The sequence below is a fragment of the Ricinus communis genome, chromosome 6, assembly GCF_019578655.1.
Source record: "Ricinus communis isolate WT05 ecotype wild-type chromosome 6, ASM1957865v1, whole genome shotgun sequence".
Taxonomy (NCBI): domain Eukaryota; kingdom Viridiplantae; phylum Streptophyta; class Magnoliopsida; order Malpighiales; family Euphorbiaceae; genus Ricinus; species Ricinus communis.
Window position 1 is genome coordinate 6,320,449 of NC_063261.1, and position 22,559 is coordinate 6,343,007.

Below are 22,559 nucleotides of genomic sequence, written 5' to 3' on the forward strand. Positions count from 1 at the left end.
GAAAGAACAATTTTTGGAAACAAGCCACTGATTAAGGAATCATTTTTAAAAACCTGTTTCTAAATCGACAAAAGATTTCTCTACACTAGATCCAACACTGGATTCTTATCCGGTCTTTGACTCAACTGCATCCTCATCACCTGAGACTCGTAGATCTATCAACTACAGTAACAACTTGAGGGTTCCTTCAATCATGCATCCATCATCATCCTAGAAATTGGTTCCTTCATTCCTTTTTATTTTCTTTTTGTTGTTTGTTTTTAGAAAAATGATTAGGATTATGATTTATGATCAGTATGATTAGATTAGTTATTTTTTTGAATATGCATATTAATAGGATTTTGAATATGATAATAAGGATTTTGAATTTGATAATATGATTTCATGAATGATTTGCCATCTGTTAGTTTATTGCACTTAGGGTTTTTTATCAGTTTAGAGTTTTGATCATTCAATTAACTCTTATTATTTTTATTTTAATGTATTCATTCTATTTTCTTTATTCTAATTAATTTCTCTGTATGTGCATGTGAAATTCAGCTCAGGAGATGCAAAATACACTGAAGAATCGATGAAAGACCATATTGGAACCTTAGAGCCGATCGACTCTATGCCTAGAGCCGATCAGTTGTGCAAGGCCAGCCTCTAATTTATTTTCAAACAATTTTTTATTATTTCAATGTTCTCTATAGTTCTTAGATCTTTTTCTTTCACAGTCGTAGTTATAGGTGATGTGTGCTAATTGTGTTAGCTACAATCTAATGCAGTATACCTATCGATGCAGTCTAACACTAATGGCGAGTATCAAGGTCGTATTTCTCGGGAAAGTGAAAGCCTAGAGTTACTCCTTTTTTTTATTATATTAACCTAAAATTAGCGATAAATAATTTCTAAACTAACTAATAGCTACAAGCTAAGTCCTAAGGGAGATGCAAGAGTCATTGATAAACGAAATAATCAAGACAAGAAGACAAACCCAAAGGGAATCTAAACTAGTTGGCAATCAAACAAAAGATAAAGGATTGGTGAGTCTAATTATGCTACCCGTGGATGAATTCTTAATCGAATTCGGTTTCTCTCTCGAGATAACCGAATTCCTAAACCTAATAACCTAAAGTTGGAATCTCTTCCTAACGATTGATTTTTAAATTAGCATTAAGCTTTAATCCACCTCTATTAATCTCTTCCTAACGATGAATTCTTTATGCTCCAATTCTTTCCTTTCTCATCCTTTGACCTCTTTTGGACCTAATGCACACAAACATACGTATAGGGTGAGTGTTGAGACCAATTCACATCCAAATGTCCATAAAATCAATCTTAAAAACCCTATTTAGATGTGTGTATTTTACGCACATCAATAGGCCAGGTTGTAATAATTAGATTTACTTTCTACTTTTATTTTATTTATTCTTGCTTATTATATGATTATTTAAATATGTGTTAAGTGATTGGTTAATTCAAATGGGCACGTATACTTAGGGTTAAAACTGGATCCAACATGAATACTATAGTCGAATAGGCTAATCAACATTAACTCGACCTAAAACTCTAAAATCTAAGTAGATTTAGCGTGCTTCGGTATGCTTTAGTTAGGATTGGGCTTAATTAGAATTAGGATTAGAATAAATGGGCCTTATCTTCTATTAGCCCATTAGGTCTAAAGGCCGGAAATCAAAAGCATAATATGTAATTTGGCTAGACTAGGTGGGCTACACACATAATTAATTAATAAGCTAGGCTAACAACTTCAATAAAGGTTAGGCTTGAATAAAATGGGCTAGACTTAGGTGAATCATGTGTGTTGTTTTGGTATGCCTCTGTATAAATTGCTTGCATTTATAGGGAATAATTTGTTAAACAATAAAATTAAAGACTAATATATATAAATAAGGAAGGTGGCTTCCGGATCCATCTCTGGATTTGTGGCGTAAGCTTCCTTATTGTTTGTTTTAATATGTTTTAAGAGCTTATAGCATGCGCGTCGGGTCTACTATGTCCTATTTATAGAAAGTCGAAACCCAAAATATTAAGGAAGCAATACTCACCTGGAACCATGTGCAGGAGTAATAAGGTTGGAAGGATGAATTATATACTACTATGCCTGCTAACCTCTTCTCTTTTTGTCCCTGTGCATTACATCATACTAACCTTTGTTTCTTTAGCCATACAAACTCTACTGTGGGTTGGAAGAAGCAAGACAGTGGGAGATTGGAAAGAGGCACATTTCTCTAAGACTCAGAGCTGTGTTAGAACACCTACAAAGACCAAAACACCAAGCCACTGAAAAAAATGGCCAACGAATGGGCTAATGAACAAGAAGTCGAGATCTTTAAGAATGCTATCATTGATGACTTGAAGGGTGTAATTTGGGAAGAGCTGCAAAAAATCTTGGTTGGGATGGCTGCAAACCAAGTCCCACATGCTGCTCCTGTTGCACCAATTAACCCCCCTACTGCTTTTGACCGGCTGTTGTTGCGACTGAGAATACTGCTGCCACTGCAGCCGTGGCTAATGCTAATGCTAATGCTAAAAATCCAGCTAGAAGGGGCGTGGCCTGGAACTTTTAGGACTTTGATGAGTTTATGTTAAACTAGACTAAGAGGGAGACTGCCCTTGCCACCAACAAAGCTTTGAGTGGTTTTAGTGCCCTGCTTGACAAGATGCAGGGTATGTGATAGGAAATCATCATCTTAGCAACCATACACCCCAATAACTAATGAGTTACGATACATATGGAATGCAAGAAAACACCCTCCAATCAAGATGATTCTAAAACCCAAGGATCTCCTCAAGTGAAGTTAGGAAAAACTAGTTCCAACAATGAAACTAGCACTTGAATTCAACTCCAAACGCCACAAACCAAGTATGATTTGATAAGTTATGAATCAAACACAAGATTTTGGTTAGAGAACGCCACAAACTAAAATTAGTTTGATAAGTTCAAAGTTCATGCAAGAACTTAAGCAAAAACACTCACAAAGAGCAAACAAAGATTATCATTCAAAATTCTATTCTTTACAAATGAATTTGGCTTTGATATTTATAGCCAAAATAAGACAAAGAAACCTAAATAGATATCTTTTAAGCTTCCCCACGTTTTCCCTTTAATTCCCCTTAAAACTCATTAAAAATGGCTGTTTTTTACATTGATGGCCCTCATTTTGTAACTCCCCAAATGACAACTAAACATGTGCACTCATTTGTAACTCCATACACCACACATATAACTCACACCTAATAAAATAATCCTTAATTAAATAAAAATAAACTAAAATAATTACTTAAGCTAAAACCCAAAAGATAAGAACCCATATAAATATGAATTAAGCTCAAAGGCCTAATCATAGCCGAATGGCTTTTATTCTTCAAAATGGTCTAAATGCTTCATTATAAGGTTGGACTCTTGTTTTCATGCATGAGTTGCATTTCCATTTTGGACCTTTTGGTTCATGCCTTTGCAATGTAATCTCATGGCAGCCTTGATTCATATCATTCCCCTTTCTTGAAATAAAATTCGTCCTCGAATTTTGCCCAAATATTGCGAAAGAAATAAACATATAATCTCAAACGATAATGGAATGCCATCTTCAACCTGCAATTCCTTCACAATAGTGATTAGAGGAATTTTAGAACAAATAATATTTTCAGTACCAATAAATTCAACATGCTCAAAAGTCTCGGTTTTATCAAGCAAAACTCTTTCATTCTTCACTAACTGAACCATTGCCTCTCCATCAGCGACAAACTCTTCATTATTGAATTCATTTGAAGGTAACAAGTCATTGTCTTTCTTGCCATCTCCAATTATCAAGTCTTCAAAATCTACATTGACTTGGTGAGAGCAATTTACCTCCTTTACATCATCGATGTTAGTCTTCAATGATGGCTTAGAATCGGCTTTATCTTTAAGATGCTTAAGAAAGCTATTAGTCAACATCTTGAACTCTTCAAGCTCATGCTTAAATGCTTCAAGACCGATTCTTAAAGCTCTGTTCTCCTTGGACAATTCATCAACAAATACTAGACTTGGTTGTCTATCTAACCTCTTAGGTTTAGATTTAGAAGAATAAAAATTTTGTCTACAGTCTTCATAACAATCATTTCTTTGACCCCACATCTTATCATAAGATTGATAACGAAGATTTCGACACTAAAAAAAAAGTAGAGAAGATGAGAAACTTTAATAACACAAAAAAAACAAAGATAAAGCAAACCTCAACTTGAAGCAAGCTCTGATACCAAATGATAGGAAATCATCATCTTAGCGGTAAAGTATCGCCATCCTATACCTAGGCTAGATGACATGTTGGATGAATTGCACGGTGCTTGTGTGTTTTCTAAAGTGGATTTAAAATCTGGATATCATCAAATAAGAATGCGTGAGGGTGATGAATGGAAAACCGCTTTCAAAACAAAACATGGATTATATGAGTGGTTAGTCATGCCGTTTGGTTTAACTAATGCTCCAAGTACTTTTATGCGATTGATGAATCATGTTTTGCGCGCTTTCATTGGAAAGTTTGTAGTGGTTTATTTTGATGATATTCTTGTGTATAGCAAATCTTTAGATGAGCATGTAATACACTTAAAGCTGGTTTTTGATGTGTTAAGGCAAGAGACATTATATGCTAATCTTAAGAAATGCACTTTTGCAGTGAATGAAATTACTTTTCTTGGATATATTGTTAATGACAAGGGAATTCATGTTGATCAAGAAAAAGTAAAAGTAATTAGAGAGTGGACAAAACCTACTAGTGTGCATGATGTTAGGAGTTTTCATGGTCTTGCTAGCTTTTATAGGAGATTCATTAAAGATTTCTCTACAATTACTGCACCTTTAACTGAATGCATTAAAAAGAATGTGGGTTTCAAGTGGGGAAAAGAACAAGATGATGCTTTTAACTTGCTAAAAGAAAAACTTAGTTCAGCACCTTTACTTGCTTTGCCTGACTTTGCTAAAACCTTTGAGGTTGAGTGTGATGCAAGTGGAATAGGTATTGGTGGAGTCTTGATGCAAGAAGGAAGACCAATTGCGTTCTTTAGTGAGAAGCTAAGTGGAGCAAGTCTAAACTACCCAACTTATGACAAAGAGTTTTATGCTTTGGTAAGAGTTTTAGAGACATGGCAGCACTATCTTTGGTATAAGGAATTCATTATACACACCGACCATGAGTCTTTGAAATATCTCAAAGGACAACAGAAGCTAAGCCGTAGACATGCTAAATGGGTGGAATTTATTGAATCCTTTCCATACATCATCAAGTACAAACAAGGTAAAGAGAATGTTGTTGCCGATGCTCTATCTAGAAGGTATGCTCTAATTTCTACACTTGATGCAAAATTATTGGGTTTTGAGTTCATTAAGGAATTATATAATTCAGACCATGATTTTGCTAATGTATATGGGTCATGTGAGAGAGGGGGGTTTGACAAGTTCTATAGACATGATGGTTTTCTTTTTAAAGAAAATAAGTTATGCGTGCCTCAATCTTCTTTAAGAGAGTTGCTTGTGAGGGAGGCACATGGTGGGGGTTTGATGGGGCACTTTGGTGTGAAAAAAACTTTAGATGTTTTAGAAAATCATTTCTTTTGGCCACAAATGAAAAGAGATGTTCAAAAAATATGTGAGAGATGCATCACTTGTAAACAAGCTAAATCTAAAGTGATGCCTCATGGGTTGTATACTCCACTTCCCATACCTAATGAACCTTGGGTAGACATTTCTATGGACTTTGTTCTAGGATTACCTAGGTCAAGGGGAGGGAAAGATTCTATTTTTGTTGTTGTTGACAGGTTTAGCAAAATGGCACATTTCATTCCATGCCACAAGACAGATGATGCAACTCATATTGCGGGGTTGTTCTTCAAAGAAATTGTAAGATTGCATGGGGTTCCAAGGACAATTGTCAGTGATAGAGATGTCAAGTTCCTTAGCCACTTTTGGAAGACACTTTGGAGCAAGATGGGAACAAAGCTTCTATTCTCAACAACTTGTCATCCACAAACGGATGGACAAACGGAGGTGGTTAATAGGACTCTCTCACAACTATTGAGGGCAATAATTCAAAGAAATTGGAAGAATTGGGAAGAATGTTTGCCACATGTTGAGTTTGCATACAATAGGAGTATTCATGGTACAACAAATTGTTCACCTTTTGAGATTGTATATGGGCTCAATCCATTAACTCCAATGGATTTATTGCCATTACCCATTGATAAGGCTAATTTTGAAGGCAAGCAAAAAGCTGAATTTGTTAAAAGCTTACATGAGAATGTGCATACTCAAATAGAGAAAAGAAATCAACAATATCAAAAGCAACACAACAAGGGGAGAAAGAAAGTTGTATTTGAACCGGGTGACTGGGTTTGGGTACATTTGAGAAAGGAAAGATTTCCAAGCCAAAGGAAGTCTAAATTAATGCCAAGAGGGGATGGGCCATTCCAAGTTCTTGAAAGAATTAATGACAATGCTTATAAGATAGATTTGCCAAGTGAGTATGGCAATGTGAGTGCTTCTTTTAATGTTGCTGATCTTTCTTTATTTGATGTAGGTGATGAAGTTGACAATGAGGCTGATTCGAGGACGAATCCTTACGAGGGAGAGAGGGAATGATGCAATAAAGACAAGAATTACAAATGATCCTTTAAGCTTTCAAGGAGGTCCAATGACAAGATCCAAGTCCAAAAGTATGCAAGAAGCTTTGTTGGGCTTAATTAAAGACATTTGGAGTGTTCAAACACAACAAGGCTCAGTCCAAGATTTAGGATTGCAAAAAGGATCCAAAATCATCAATTTAGTGCAATAAGTTTGGGCTGAACTCATAGGTCCAATAAGATTCATTTGAAGCCTTTTTTTTATTTTCATTTTATTAGGTTTTCTCTTAAGTTATGGTGTGATTAGTTGTCTTTTAGAGTTACAAAATAGATGCACATAATTAGTCATAATTTGGAGTTACAAAATGGATGCACATAATTAGTTGTCATTTGGGAGTTACAAAAATGAGTGATATCAATGTAAAAACAGCCACTTTTAATAAGTTTTAAGGGGAATTAAAGGGGGAAACGTGGGGAAGCTCAAAAGACATCCATTTAGGTTTCTTTGTCTTGTTTTGGCTATAAATATCAAAGCCAAATTCATTTGTAAATATAGAATTTTGAATGATAATCTTTGTTTGCTCTTTGTGAGTGTTTTTGCTTAAGTTCTTGCATGAACTTTGAACTTATCAAACTAATTTTAGTTTGTGGCGTTCTCTATCCAAAATCTTGTGTTTGATTCATAACTTATCAAATCATACTTGGTTTGTGGCGTTTGGAGTTGAATTCAAGTGCTAGTTTCATTGTTGGAACTAGTTTTTTTTTAACTTCACTTGAGGAGATCCTTGGGTTTTGGAATCATCTTGATTGGAGGGTGTTTTCTTGCATTCCATATGTATCGTAACTCATTAGTTATTGGGGTGTATGGTTGCTAAGATGATGATTTCCTATCAGTATGCTTGAAATCAAAGGTTTGGACCCCACCTATGATTTTGAAGAGCTAGTTTTAATGGGAGAAGACAAGCTAACTGCGAAGTTCAGAATGCCCGAGATGAACAAGTTCAACAGGACTGGTAATTCGAAGGTTCATTTGAAGCAATATGTAACCATGACGGAAACTACTCAACTGAGTAGGACCTAGATTGTCAAGCTGTTTGTACTACCACTTGAAGGACCTACTGTTAACTGGTATTGCAATCTGGAAAAGTCCAGTAAAGCTGAATGGCACCATTCATGCAATTCTTTTGTCACGCATTATGACTACAACACTCATTTAGAATTGCTAATCAGGGATCTTGAATCCACCAAGCATAAGCCGAATGAGCCCTCTGATTTCCTGACCAAATGGAGGAATAAGGCAGGATTGATGAAGAATAAGTCCTCTAAAAAGGACCAAGTGCGTATAATGGTCTGAAACATCCTTCCTGGATGGGTTGAAAGGTTGCAAATGATGAACCCTAAAACTTTCATGGATCTGTACGATGATGGGCTATAGGTCGAGGAGATAGAGAATGATAAAAGAAAGACTATGAGAACCAGCGAAAGGGCGAATTACTAGGCTAGAGGCAGCAAGACCTTGGATGTGAATGCTATGCAATAACTAAGAAAGTTCTCCAGCTTCAAGCAACCTCTGTCTAAGGCTTTTAAGAGATTGGTTCAGAATGGCAATGCTCCAACCTACCAACCTAAAGAACCCACCAAACTCTAATGCACCCGGATACAAACCCACCATCTACTGTAAATTCTACTAAGCACCTGGCCACCATACCGATAATTGCATCCGGTTGAAACACGAAATGCAAGACCTTATTGACGCTAGAAAGCTCATTGACCCTGACCAACCCAATACTAGAAGGAACCCCTTATCAAGCTACAACAACATACCATCCCCAAAACAAGTGCCCATGACCAACCCTAATTTCAACAAAGAGGAGATCATCAACTCCTTCATAGACCTACGCCAAACCAAGCCAGAAGCCAAACTAGATGGCCCACAAAGAACTTTCACCAAGCTTAGGGCACCACTATCTATGGTGTTCCAACACTTGAAATGGAGTGGGAAACATAAGCCCCAACCACCAAAAGATAGTCCTAAACCTCACAATGGTTAGTATTGTGAGTATCACCAGGCTTTTAGGCATGTGACAAACCAGTGTAACAGTCTCAAGCACAAGGTTTAGGACTTAATCGACTCTCAAGAATGGAAGGTTGAGCAACTTCCTCGGTATGAGTGTGAAGACTTGCTTGGAAAGCCCTCGGGCAAATATGACTTCAAGGTCTGATATTGGAGGCCATCCTCGGCTGATATTCAAATTAGGGATATTGATGTGCGTAAAATACACACATGTAAATGGGGTTTTTAAGATCGATTTTATGGATATTTGGATCTGAATTGGTATCAACACTCACCCTATGCATCTGTTTGTGTGCATTAGGTCCAAAAGAAGTCAAAGAATGAAAAAGGAAAGAATTGGAGCATAATTGGACGTCAAAGCTGCCGAAACGAGCTAAGTACGAGCATCAGGAAGCTGAACATGGCCGTGTTGGTTTCAACATTGGCCGTGTTCCTAACACGGGCATCAACACGGCCGTGTTGCGTGCATCAAAACATCATGGAAAAGGAAGTTCTTAGGGAGCACGGCCATAGAGAGTAACACGGCCAGGAACACCAGCCCGTGTCCCCAACACGGCCAAGAACACGGCCTTGTTGGCGGCGACAGGGGGAATAATTAAAAGAACAAAGAGAGGAAAGAAAAAGAGGAGGCTAGGGTTAGAACGTCCAAAACCCTAATTTTTCTCTCTAAGGATTTTTTGAGCTGAAACTAAGAAAAAAGGAGACTTGGATCAAGGTTTCAATCGAATTCCCTTCATAGATTGAAGATTGGGCGAGGTTCGCTGATTGGTTCTCAAATCGAGCAAGAGGCAACTAGGGTTTGAGATTTCGAATTTGCAAATTTAGGGTTTTTCATTCAGCTTGAAAGAGAAGGGTGTACATGCCTTTAATTTTCTTTTCTTTATTTTGTTCCCCAATTGCTTTAACCATGAACATGAGTAGCTAGATCTTTTGAACCCATTGGGGTTCACCTTTGTTGATGGATTATGCTTAATTGTTAGTTTTATAATTGTCATTCTTGCAATCTTCTTACTATTTAGTAATAAAAGTTTGATTCAGTTAATTTGAGACGTTGAATTAATTATTTATTGGGTTGTTTCTTGACATTGAGAAATGCTTGTTACAACTGGACATTGAATAGTAAGGACTAGTAGTTAACACTTAGAGATAAGGTTGATTTACTCGCCGGATTAAGAATTAATAACTCTTAATAGTTTTAAATCATACTTAATGCTAATCTGTAGTAATCCGATAGGAAGAGATTCCATTAGATTAGTGCAGGTTTAGGAATTCGGTAAGCTCGAGAGAGGAACCGGGATTCAATTCAGGATTTAGGCACGGGTAAGCAAGATCGGCAATCCATAAAATCCATCTTTAGAATTCCATCACTTAGGCTCCCTTTTAGGTTTGTTTCTCTCCTTGCAATTGTCTTTTGATTGTTCGTTGTCCTTCATTTACTTATTTGCACTCATAACCATTAGCTAGTACGTTAGAACTTTCACACCCTATTTCAGATTGGATAATAGTGATGCACCAATTGAGAAATGATAAACCATCTAAATTGAGAAATTGAGAACCATGCCTCACAAGATGTCACTCAAAACACACAAGTGTATATAGATGAAAGAAGATCGCCAAGCTCTCAAGGCAAAAATACAGAAAAAGTGCTTACCATAGGCTTGCTTATAGATCCAATCTCCACTACTACGAAATAATCAATAATCATGATCAAAGGGTCTTGAGCCAGGTTGTAATGGGGTTAAGGTATGGTACGTATAAATATGGAAAGTAGGCTACAAGTTGCTGGAAGTTACGCAAGTAATGCAAGAAAGTAATGAAGGATCAAGTGTTGAACTAAATTAATACTCTTTTTTTTATTGAATATATATATACTATGTATATATATTACAACAACTTATGTAGGGGTTGTTGGTTATTGACACATACAATAAGACTGAATATCAATTTTTTTTTTAATTGAAGGGAGCATCTATGAAAAATCTAGCAACTTAGTGAAATATATGATTGCAGATTGATCCAAAACAAAATGCAGCATAAACCTACATAATTTCCAGCAACAATGGTAGAAAGAATGGTCAAATGAATAGAAGTGATAAAATGAGTGTCACTGTTATTATTATCATGAAAGGAAAGGCTAAGGCTCAAAATTGGTTCACTAAGGGAAAAACAGGGTTAGGCTTTTTGGCCAAATTGTATAAATCCTAAGTGCCCAAATCATCTCACGATTATTGACAATTCATGTAATCTCAAAAGATATCGTAAAGCAACTTCTAGAAACAGAGATTCTGTACAATGCTCACTAATGAAAGAAAAGGGAGCATAATAGTGATGCACCAATTGGCTCAAAATCTCACCATTTGAGTGGGTTAAAATTGCATGAATTCTCAAACCAAAGTTTAAACAGTCAATCACAATAATAGGCAATAATATTAACAGTGTTCTATATCTAAGATAAAGTAAAATGGAAGAATTTAAGGAAAAATACCAATTTTACCTGGCTGGGTTGTAATTAAGAGATTCGTTCATTGCCTTCTTCCAACAAGGTTCGATAAAAGCTATAAGGGAATCCATTCAAAGGAGAAAATCATTAACTACTCGATTAAAACAAAACTCAAGATAGGCATAACATCGGTAGATACCTACCCCACATTTTAGTATAACACTGTCCACAGTGTTAGAGAGATTAAGACTGAGCAAGCATATGATTCACATATTATGGTTCTGAAAGGTCAATTTTTTTTTTTTTAACTAAAAAGGCATAGTGTTCTACTTAACATAAACAAACAAATGCAAGGAAATAACATAAAATTAAGCATGCTACAAGCAAGAAAGTAAAAGGAGATAATAAAAAAAATAAAGAAAAAGGAAAGAGGAAAATATCACAAAATTTTATTTCGCTAGGAGTCTGCTGATGGTGTATCCTCACTGGTTGGATCTGCTGGAAGTTGGGGGGCAGGGAAATTTGCTGAGGAAGGGGGCGGTGGTGGATCAGGGTCCGTGAAGCATGTTGCGAAATCGAACTCCATATCATCAATGAGCCACTGATTTTATGCTCCAGTCTCTGCCATCTTTTGAATCTGCACTACTATGAAGTCTGTCTGGGTGGCCTGCCTTTCTAAACCACTCATGAGCTGTTGAAGCACACTGTTCAAACCGCCAAACTGTGCCTTCATTTCTTCTTGAAACCGCACAAATTCAGTATACTGCTGCTGCTGTAGATCGCAGACTCGATCTAGACGGTCGGCCATAGCACTGATCTGAACACTCGATGTCCCTGCCGAGTGAGAGGATGAGGCTCCATATGAGGGCAAAACGCTCTAGCTGGGTTAGGAATCCTAACATCCGGAATCTCAGCCGACGGATGTTGGGCTCCTCTAGCCGCTGCCTCTCTAGCCTCCTTGACTATTGTGCTCACGAGCCTATATTCAATACCATGTGGATGTCTAGTGGCCGTGATCATCTGCATGTTGATCATCTGTCTGATCCCTAGTGGTGTCATGTCACCAATATTTGAAAGCTCCGAGAGACAGTCGTCCAATACATCCAGTCTCTTAGCTAACCTAGTCACATACGGACCAAAACAACAATGCATCTTCTTCTGGGCGTCTACTATAAATGAACAGACTTGGCGAGCCAATAAATATCCCAAGTCTAGCTTCTTCTGATATTGCATAGCCCAGAGAATAAAGACATCAGTCTGTGTTACTGCACCAAAACTGTCCCCTCGGCCTGTAATGGTGTAAGCTAGTAGGGTGTGAAGGTAGCGGAGATGGTCCGATAGGCTAGACGCCTTAGACCTGCTTGGGTAGTATGTTTCCGGCCTCATTACTAATGAGTCCCACATGGTGTGTTATGAAATTGGGTGGATGTAGAGACATCCCTGATACTCCTCCCCCGAGATTTCTTGTTCAGTCCATAATCCCAAATGCATGCCAAATTGTGGGACCGACATCGAGAACTCCCTTCTCCCAAGCCTGAAATAAACTGCATCAGGCTGATGCCAGTTTGTGATCTGTTGCTGCAGGAAGAAGGTGCTGAGGAACTCGATCGTAAGCTCACGGTAGGTTGGCTCAATGATGTCAAAGAATCTCGCATATGGTAGAGTCTCGAACAGTGTGTGCACATCTTGAGCCAATCCCACTCTCTTTAGGGATGTGAAGTCTATGCAACGGCCCGCCATCACTTGCTTCCATCTCATGACTTGGAATCTACTTTCATTGTCTGCATTAGGGAATGTCCACAATGGATGACGGCCAGGTGTGGATGGGTTCACAGCAGGTGCTTTCCGAGGTCGGACTAATTGCTGTTGTGGTGGAGGTGGAAGTGCTGGTGCTGGTGCTGGTTCTAGTGCTGTGGAGGAAGACGTTCCTTCACCACGCGATCGCTTGCTGGTAGCGACGCATCTCAGTTACTTTCTACGAGATTTATCGCGGTCCGTCATATCACCTGATGCAATGAATTATTAGTTAATGAAAGAAATAATCTACCGAAAATCAACAACATAATGATTATAATTTGACTAACCAAAAACTAATAAGCCGATACATACCAATCTAATTTATCGTGAACCAGCAATTAGAATTTTAGTCTAAACATTATTCATGCCTTGCATGGTGTAGGCAAATTTTATTTCCACCAAAACCCCACACTTATCATTTTCATAACCGACTACACCGCAAACACAACAATTAATGTAAATTAACCTAACCAAGGTCATATGGTTACAATATAAAGCCACCAAGATATCCTAGCATGTCCTAACAAAAGTATATGTATAAAATAAAGCAACAAATGAAGAGACTTACTTGAGTTCGCTCAGGAAAGTGAGAAGGGTGACATAAGGGTATAAGAACAACACCTTTGAGCTAAGAAAAACAAAAAGGAAGCAAAATTTTTGGAGGCCTCCCCTTCTTATATGCACGTGGTCGGCACGGGTGAGGGTACGGCCGTACTGACCAGCACGGCTAGGACTCAGCCCGTGCTGAGGCTTTAGCTTCTTGTGATGCACCTTGGCACGGGTCGTGGCACGGCCGTGCTGACCAGCACGGCATGGGGTTGTATACCGTGATGCTTTCGGAAGCCGTGACCATTTATTCTCTATCCTTCAACACGGGCTTGACTCTGGTCGTGCTCCTCAGCACGGCCTGGTGTTGTAGCCCGTGATGGCCACGGAAACCGTGATGAAACGGGGTGTTTCTGGGCTTTCCTTTGCCATCTCGAGTCGCCTTGCTCCATACCTGTATTTAACACATATAAGCACGTAATTAGATCATAGAACAAGTAGACATGGTCAAACGGAAGAGTCTGTCCTCTCCGATTACATAAGTTCAAAAAATTAAAAACCCTAATTACTGTTAAGCAACTATAATAAAGTCAAAGGAAAATAATGAAACAATCACAACTAATTAAAAACATGAAAGTATGATCCAAGTTGAATGTATAGAAGTGCTTATTTATTTATTTATTTATTTATTTAGCAGAGTCTTAAGCTTGACTCATTCGGTTCACCCTTTCTGTGCATACAAAGCCAGGTCAACTCGTTGCTCACTAATCAACGAGTTACAATAGTATCGCTTTAGCCGATGGCCGTTCACTTTGAAGTCTCCCTTCTCTGGATGATGCAACTCTACCACTCCATATGGAAAGACTTGTCCGATCGGAAATGGTCCAGACCAACGAGTCTGCAGCTTTTCGGGAAACAGACGAAGGCGAGAGTTGTAAAGCAACACTCGATCCCCAACCTAAAACTCCTTAGGCTCACGAATCCTTTCATAATGCCATTTCTTAGTCCTTGCTTTGTAAGTTGAGGAGTTTTCGTACGCCTGCTGGCGCCACTCATCCAGCTCACTCAGCTGCCATTGTCGCTCCTTACCTGCAGAATCAATATCAAAGTTACAAGTTCTAAGGGCCCAAAGTGCCCTATGCTCTAACTCAACAGGCAAATGACATGACTTACCATAAACAAGGCGATAGGGCGTAAAACCTATAGATGTCCTAAAAGCAGTCCTAAACGCCCATAATGCATCATCTAACTTAAGGGTCCAGTCCTTCCTACGGGTACTAACGGTTCTCTCTAAAATACGTTTAATACCCCTATTAGTTACCTCAACCTGCCCACTAGTCTGGGGGCGATAGGGAGTAGAGAATCGATGAGTAACTCCGTACTGCTTAAGTACTTTCTCTAATTGGGCGTTGTAGAAATGTGTTCCTCTATCACTAATAAGCGCCCTAGGTATGCCAAATCTAGCAAACAATCGCTTAAGGAATCTGCAGACAACCCTGGCATCATCAGTGGCTACAGCTTGAGCTTCAGGCCACTTAGAGAAATATTCAACAGCAACCAGAATGTACTTATTACCATATGAAGAGGGAAAGGGTCCCATGAAGTCGATGCCCCAAACATCAAAAATCTCAAAAACTTGCACACCAATTTGGGGCATCTCATCACGAGAAGAGATATTACCTACGCGCTGGCAAGGGTCACAAACCTGAACAAATTTTCGTGCATCTTGGAAGAGCGTAGGCCAATAGAATCCTACCTCTAGCACCTTCCTCGCTGTATGGTTTGCTGCGTGATGACCTCTAGTGGGTCCCTCATGGCAATGCTTCAATATTTGGAGAGTCTCTTCGCCATATACACAACGGCGAATCACCTGATCTGCACATACTTTAAACAAAAAGGGATCTTCCCAAATATAGTATTTCAAATCAGCGAAGAATTTCTTCTTTTGCTGATAAGTCATACCCTTTGGTAGAACCCTAGCAACCAAATAGTTAGCATAATCTGAAAACCAGGGAGTATCAGTGTATACCTGAGTGACATATAAATGTTCTTCTGGAAATCGATCGTCTATGGCCGTCTCATCAAGTGCATCCAAGTGAGGATTTTCCAATCTCGACAAATGGTCCGCTGCCAGATTCTCCGCGCCCTTCTTATCCTTGATCTCGACATCAAATTCCTGTAACAAAAGAATCCACCGAATCAATCTCGGTTTCGCATCATTTTTCAGGAATAAGTACCTCAACGCCGAGTGGTCCGTGAAGACAATGGTTTTGGAGAGGACGAGGTATGATCTAAACTTGTCGAAGGCATAAACAACAGCCAATAACTCCTTTTCTGTGGTGGTGTAGTGTTCCTGGGCTCTTGTCAAAGTCTTGCTAGCGTAGTAAATGGGTTGGAACTTCTTTCCAATCCTTTGTCCAAGCACAGCTCCAACTGCATAATCACTAGCATCGCATATCAGTTCAAAAGGCAGCCCCCAATCAGGAGAAACCACGATTAGGGTTGTAGTTAGAAGTTTCTTAAGTAACTCAAAAGCTACCAAGCATGCATCATCAAAAATAAAAGGTACATCTTTAACTAACAATTGAGTGAGAGGCCTAGCAATCTTAGAAAAATCTCTAATAAATCTCTTATAAAACTCCTAACAGCCTTAACAGAACTAGGAGGAGGTAGCTTAGATATTACTTCTACCTTAGCTCTATCCACCTCCATCCCAGCCTGAGAGATCTTATGCCCTAAAACAATCCCCTCTCTCACCATGAAATGGCATTTTTCCCAGTTTAGTACCAAGTTAGCCTCAATACACCTAGCTAACATGCGCTCCAAGTTTGCCAAACAAAGAGGGAAAGAATTACCAAAAATAGAGAAGTCATCCATAAATACCTCCATAGACTCCTCAATCATGTCCTCAAAAATAGCCATCATGCACCGCTGAAATGTAGCCGGTGCATTGCACAGTCCGAATGGAATCCGTCTATAAGCGAACGTCCCATAAGGGCAGGTGAAGGTAGTCTTCTCTTGGTCCTCAGGTGCAATAGGAATCTGAAAGTAACCTAAAAAGCCATCAAGAAAACAATAAAACATGTGACCTGCTAAACATTCAATCATCTGATCAATGAAAGGAAGAGGGAAATGGTCCTTCCGAGTTGCATCATTAAGCCTACGGTAATCAATGCAAACTCGGAAGCCTGTTACCGTCCGAGTCAGGATCAGCTCATCCTTCTCATTCCTTACCACTGTGATGCCTCCTTTCTTGGGTACAACCTGCACAGGACTAACCCACGAACTGTCAGAAATGGGATATATCAAACCTGCATCAAGAAGTTTAATTACCTCCTTCTTTACCACTTCTTTCATGTTCGGATTGAGTCGTCTTTGAGGCTGAACAACCGGCCTAAAACTGTCCTCCAATGAAATCTTATGAGAGCAGAAACTTGGATTTATGCCTGGGATATCGGCTGTCTTGAAAGCAAAAGCCTTCTTGTACTTCCTTACAACTTCCAACAGCATGGCTTGTTCTTCAGGAGTTAGATCGGCTGCTATGATTACTGGTAAGCACTTCTCTTCATCCAGGAAGGCATAAACCAAGTGGCTCGGTAACTCCTTCAGTTCTAAGACTGGTGGGTCCTCGAATGAAGTCTTTACTTTCTGCACCCCAGACCTGTCAAGAAAAAGATAGGGATCAGTTGACAAGCTCGGCTCAGAAGCCAATAAAATAGCGAGTTGCTCCAACACTTGCTCGTTGGACAACTCCTCCTCATCCTCAGCTAATGCTACTTGCAAAGGGTCAGAACATAAAATTTCTTGCAAATGGGACTCAACCACATCATCAATCACATCAATAGAATATACAGTATTATCATAGTCCAGTGACTGTCTCATGGAAGTGGCTAGGTCAAAGGTAATGGTCTCATCATCAACTCTAAGCTAAAGCTTTCCATCGCTTACATCGATAACAGCCCTCGATGTAGGTAGGAAAGGCCTACCCAGGATAAGAGGCACAGTGCTCTCACCCTCCATATCCATTACCATAAAATCCACAGGAAAGATAAATTTATCTACCTTTACAAGTACATCTTCAACAATACCTCTAGGAATTTTAACAGTCCTATCTGCTAACTGAACACTCATCCTAGTAGGCTTAGGTTCATGCAACCCTAATTTGGCAAATAAACTAGTGGGCATTAAGTTAATACTAGCTCCTAAATCAGCCAATGCACCACTAATTGATAAATCACCAATCATACAAGGGATAGTAAAACTCCCTAGATCTCGTCGCTTGAGTGGCAGTTTGTTCTGGAGAATAGCTGAACACTCCTCATTAAGCACCACCTGACCAAGATCCTCCAACTTCCTCTTGTTGCTCAAAATCTCCTTTAAAAACTTGGCGTACTTCGGCATCTGTGAAATTGCCTCAACAAAAGGTAAGTTAATTTTCAGCTGCTTAAATAAGTCAAGAAACTTACTGTATTGCTTGTCCACCTTATCCTGCCTCAACCTTGCAGGATATGGAACCGGGGGCTGATGCTCCCGCACAGGGCTCTTTTGCCTGTCTTCTTTCATTCTCTCATTCTCTACCACCTCAAGGTCTGGTCCTTCCTTAGCTGGCTCGACCTGCACGATTGTATTATCCTTATCAGCTAAAGGCGAAGAACCAGTCAATTTCTTACCTGAACGCAAGGTGATAGCCTTGCAATGCTCCCTCGGGTTTGACTCTGTAGTGCTAGGGAGCGATCCTGAAGGTCTCTCTGAAAGCATCTTAGAAATTTGGCCAATTTGAGTCTCCAAGTTCTGAATCGAGGCCTGCTGATTCCTAAGTGCACTATCAGTCTGCTGGAATCTCGTTTCCGTAGACGTCACAAACTTCATCATAAGCTCCTCTAAATTTGACTTCTTTTCTTGTGGAGGAGGAGCTTGTGCAGGCCCAGCTGGTTGTTGCTGTGGCTGTTGATGAAGTCTTTGAAAACCTGGCGGACCCTGGGCATTATTGTTCCTCCAACTGAAATTGGGATGATTGCGCCATCCAGGGTTGTATGTATTGCTGTAAGGGTTATTCTGCTGCCTTGGGGCATTCCCCATATAATCAACCTGTTCAACATCAGAAGACATAGCAGAATTAGATGGAAAACTAGTAGAAGATGAAGCAAACATACCTCCCGCAGTACAGTTCGCACTGTAATGCGGGCCACCACAAAACTCGCAGCCAACGTTCGCTGCATGAACCGGCATCTGGAGTTGGTCGATCTTCTTGGCTAGAAGCTCCACTTGAGCTGCCAAGGCTGCTGTAGAGTCCACTTGGTTGACCACTCCCTGTCTTCCTGGTCGGCTCCTAGAGGATTGCCACTGATAGTTGTTCATGGCCATTTCCTCTATCAAGTTCTGAGCCTGCTCGGGCGTCTTATTGTTTAGCGCCCCTCCTGCTGCAGCATCCACCATCTGCCTCGTTACAAGGTTCAACGCGCTGTAGAAGGTCTGAACCTGCATCCACACTGGTAATCCGTGATGTGGGCAACATCTCAAAAGATCTTTAAACCTCTCCCATGCATCGTACATGCTTTCATCATCAAACTGCACAAAAGAAGATATGTCATTTCTAAGTTTTGCAGTTTTAGCGGGAGGAAAATACTTATATAACAAATTTTCAGCCAACGCCCTCCAGGTAGTAATTGTTTGTTGTGGAAGAGATTGCAGCCATCTCTTTGCTCTGTCCTTCAAGGAAAATGGAAACAATCTCAGCCGAATGGCATCATCAGTTGTTCCATTTATCTTGAATGTGTCACAAATCTCCAAAAAGTTAGAGATATATGCATTGGGATCCTCGCTGGGCAATCCTCCAAATTGCACGCTTTGCTGGATCATTTGGATAACATTGGCCTTTATCTCAAAATTATTAGCTGCTACAGTAGGTCTGACTATACTCGTTTTCTTCCCATCTAAAGATGGTCGAGCAAACTCGTGCATCGTCCTCTGATCGTCATTGGCCTGGGGGTCATGGTTTTCCATCGTGTCTAGTCTATCCACAGGTACCTCAACCTCAATCTCCTCCTCTTCTAATTGCAACCTCTTCCTTAAGAGTCTGTGGGATCGTTCTGGATCAGATAGAGGCTCTATAAGATTTGAGTTTGAGCTCCTGGTCATAAACTACCTGAAACCGAAAGTCCACACAACCACCAATCAACAAAAACAATATAATAATAAATAATGAATAATAAAAAAAATTAAAAAAATAAAAAATAAATAAAGAATAAATGAATAAACAAATAATGACTAAATTAACATAAAAAATAATTCACTCTAGTTCACCGTTACTGTGTTCCCCCGGCAACGGCGCCAAAAACTTGATGGGCTCTTTATGCAACCTATACCTGAGGCAGTGAACCTACCGATGCAGCCTAGCACTAGTGAGTATCAAGGTCGTATCCCTGGAGATCGGGTGAACCTAGAGTTACTACTGCTTGCTATGTTATCTAGTCTGAAATAGGGTGTGAAAGTTCTAACATACCAGCTAATGGTTATGAGTGCAATTAAGTAAATGAAGGACAACGAACAATCAAAAGACAATTGCAAAGAGAGAAACAAACCCAAAAGGGAGCCTAAGTGATGGAATTCTAAAGATGGATTTTATGGATTGCCGATCTTGCTTACCCGTGCCTAAATCCTGAATTGAACCCCGGTTCCTCTCTCGAGCTTACCGGATTCCTAAACCTGCACTAACCTAATGGAATCTCTTCCTATTGGATTACTACAGATTAGCATTAAGTATGATTTAAAACTATTAAGAGTTATTAGTTCTTAATCCGGCGAGTAAATCAACCTTATCTCTAAGTTTAACTACCAGTCCTTACTATTCAATGTCCAGTTGTAACAAGCATTTCTCAATGTCAAGAAACAACCTAATAAACAATTAATCCAACGTCTCAAATTAACTGAATCAAACTTTTATTACTGAATAGCAAGAAGATTGCAAGAATGACAATTATAAAAACTAACAATTAAGCATAATCCATCAACAAAGGTGAACCCTAATGGATTCAAAAGATCTAGCTACTCATATTCATGGTTAAAGCAATTAGGGAACAAAATAAGGAAAAACAAATTAAAGGCATGTACACCCTTCTCTTTCAAGCTGAATGAGAAACCCTAAAATTGCAAATTCGAAATCTCAAACCCTAGTTGCCTCTTCAATGCTCCCAAAGTTTATCTTGATCTTCAATTCGATGTTGGAACAAGTGAAATCCCTCCTTCAATTGATGAATTTTTTATCTCTCAAGGTTTACAATTGAGGTATAGGAAAACAATTGATTAAGTGTGTGTCTTAGAATTGAGTCCAAAAATCGTCTCCTCTCCAAAAGAACTCAAAATTGCCTATATAATTGATTCAGCACGGCCGGAGTCCAGGCGGTGATGATTCCGCACGGCCGGAGTCCAGGTAGTGCTGAATCTGTGGCGTCTGTTGTGCTGACTCCTTCCAAGCCGTGCCCAAGCCGGTGCTGAGCCACCACAGGCCGTGCTGGAGGCCGTGGTGGCTGCGGAAGTCGTGCTGAAATGGCACAATTGGGGATAGCCTCTTGGTAATTCAGCACGGCCGGAGTCCAGGCCGTGCTCAACCCTCGGGGTGCTAGTTCTTACCCAATTTGATGGATTTTGGTCCGTAATCACACGTATTTCCCTCGATTATTGATGGTGTCCTTCGAAAATGACCTGAAGCGAGAAAGGAAACAAAAGACAAGTGATTCTAGCATAAAACGGGATAATCATGCATAAAAATGTAAACAATCGGGCATGAAAACATGTGTAGTATGATGCTTATCATAACTCTAGGTGCACCCGATCTCCAGGGATACGACCTTGATACTCACTAGTGCTAGGCTGCATCGGTAGGTTCACTGCCTTAGGTGTAGGTTGCATAAAGAGCCCATCAAGTTTTTGGCGCCGTTGCCGGGGAAACAGTAACGGTGAACTAGAGTGAATTGTTTTTATGTTAATTTAGTCATTGTTTATTTATTCATTTATTCTTTATTTTTTTATTATTATTATTTATTGTTATATTATTTTTAATTGATTGGTGGTTGTTTGGTTGTCGGTTTCAGGTAGTATATGACCAGGAGCTCTAACCCTGATCCTATAGCACCCTTATCTGACCCGGAGCGCTCTCTCAGATTATTGAGACGACGTTTGCAGGCAGTTGAGGAGGAGGACAGAGTTACAGTTCAGGTTCAAGGAGTTGACGCAATGGAGAACCTCAACCCCAGGCCGATGATGATCAAAGGACCATGTACGAGTTTGCTCGACCCTCTCTAGATGGGACGAAAACGAGTATAGTCAGACCTACTGTAGCGGCCAACAATTTTGAGATAAAGGCCAATGTTATCCAGATGATCCAGCAAAGCGTGCAGTTTGGAGGATTGCCCAACGAGGATCCCAATGCACATATCTCCAACTTTTTAGAGATTTGTGACACATTGAAGATAAATGGAACAACCGATGATGCCATTCGGCTGAGATTGTTTCCATTTTCCTTGAGGGACAGAGCAAAGAGATGGCTGCAATCTCTTCCACAACAGACGATCACTACCTGGAAGGCGTTGGCCGAAAAATTTCTATACAAGTATTTTCCTCCCGCTAAAACTGCAAAACCTAGAAATGACATATCTTCTTTTATGCAGTTTGATGATGAAAGCATGTACGATGCATGGGAGAGGTTTAAGGATCTTTTGAGATGCTGCCCACATCACGGATTGCCAGTGTGGATGCAGGTTCAGACCTTCTATAGCAAGACAGGGAGTGGTCAACCAAGTGGACTCTACAGCAGCCTTGGCAGCTCAAGTGGAGCTTCTAGCCAAGAAGATCGACCAACTCCAGATGCCGGTTCATGCAGCGAACGTTGGCTGCGAGTTTTGTGGTGGCCCGCATTACAGTGCGAACTGTACCATAGGAGGTATGTTTGCTTCATCCTCTACTACTTTTCCATCTAATTCTGTTATGTCTTCTGATGTTGAACAGGTTGACTATATGGGGAATGCCCCAAGGCAGCATAACGATCCTTACAGCAATACATACAACTCTGGGTGGCGCAATCATCCCAACTTCAGTTGGAGGAACAAT

The 22,559-nt window shown here is 39.8% G+C and overlaps 2 non-coding genes across 2 annotated transcripts; one reads left to right on the forward strand and one right to left on the reverse strand.

Annotated features, from left to right (window-relative positions):
• Positions 1 to 18,948: 18,948 nt before the first annotated feature.
• LOC112536468 lies at positions 18,949 to 19,055 on the forward strand. Its single transcript, XR_003080479.1, has one exon. It is a non-coding gene; the product is annotated as a small nucleolar RNA R71 (small nucleolar RNA).
• Positions 19,056 to 22,087: 3,032 nt separating this feature from the next.
• On the reverse strand, positions 22,088 to 22,194 carry LOC112536470. The gene has a single exon (XR_003080481.1). It is a non-coding gene; the product is annotated as a small nucleolar RNA R71 (small nucleolar RNA).
• Between the last annotated feature and the right edge of the window lie 365 nt (positions 22,195 to 22,559).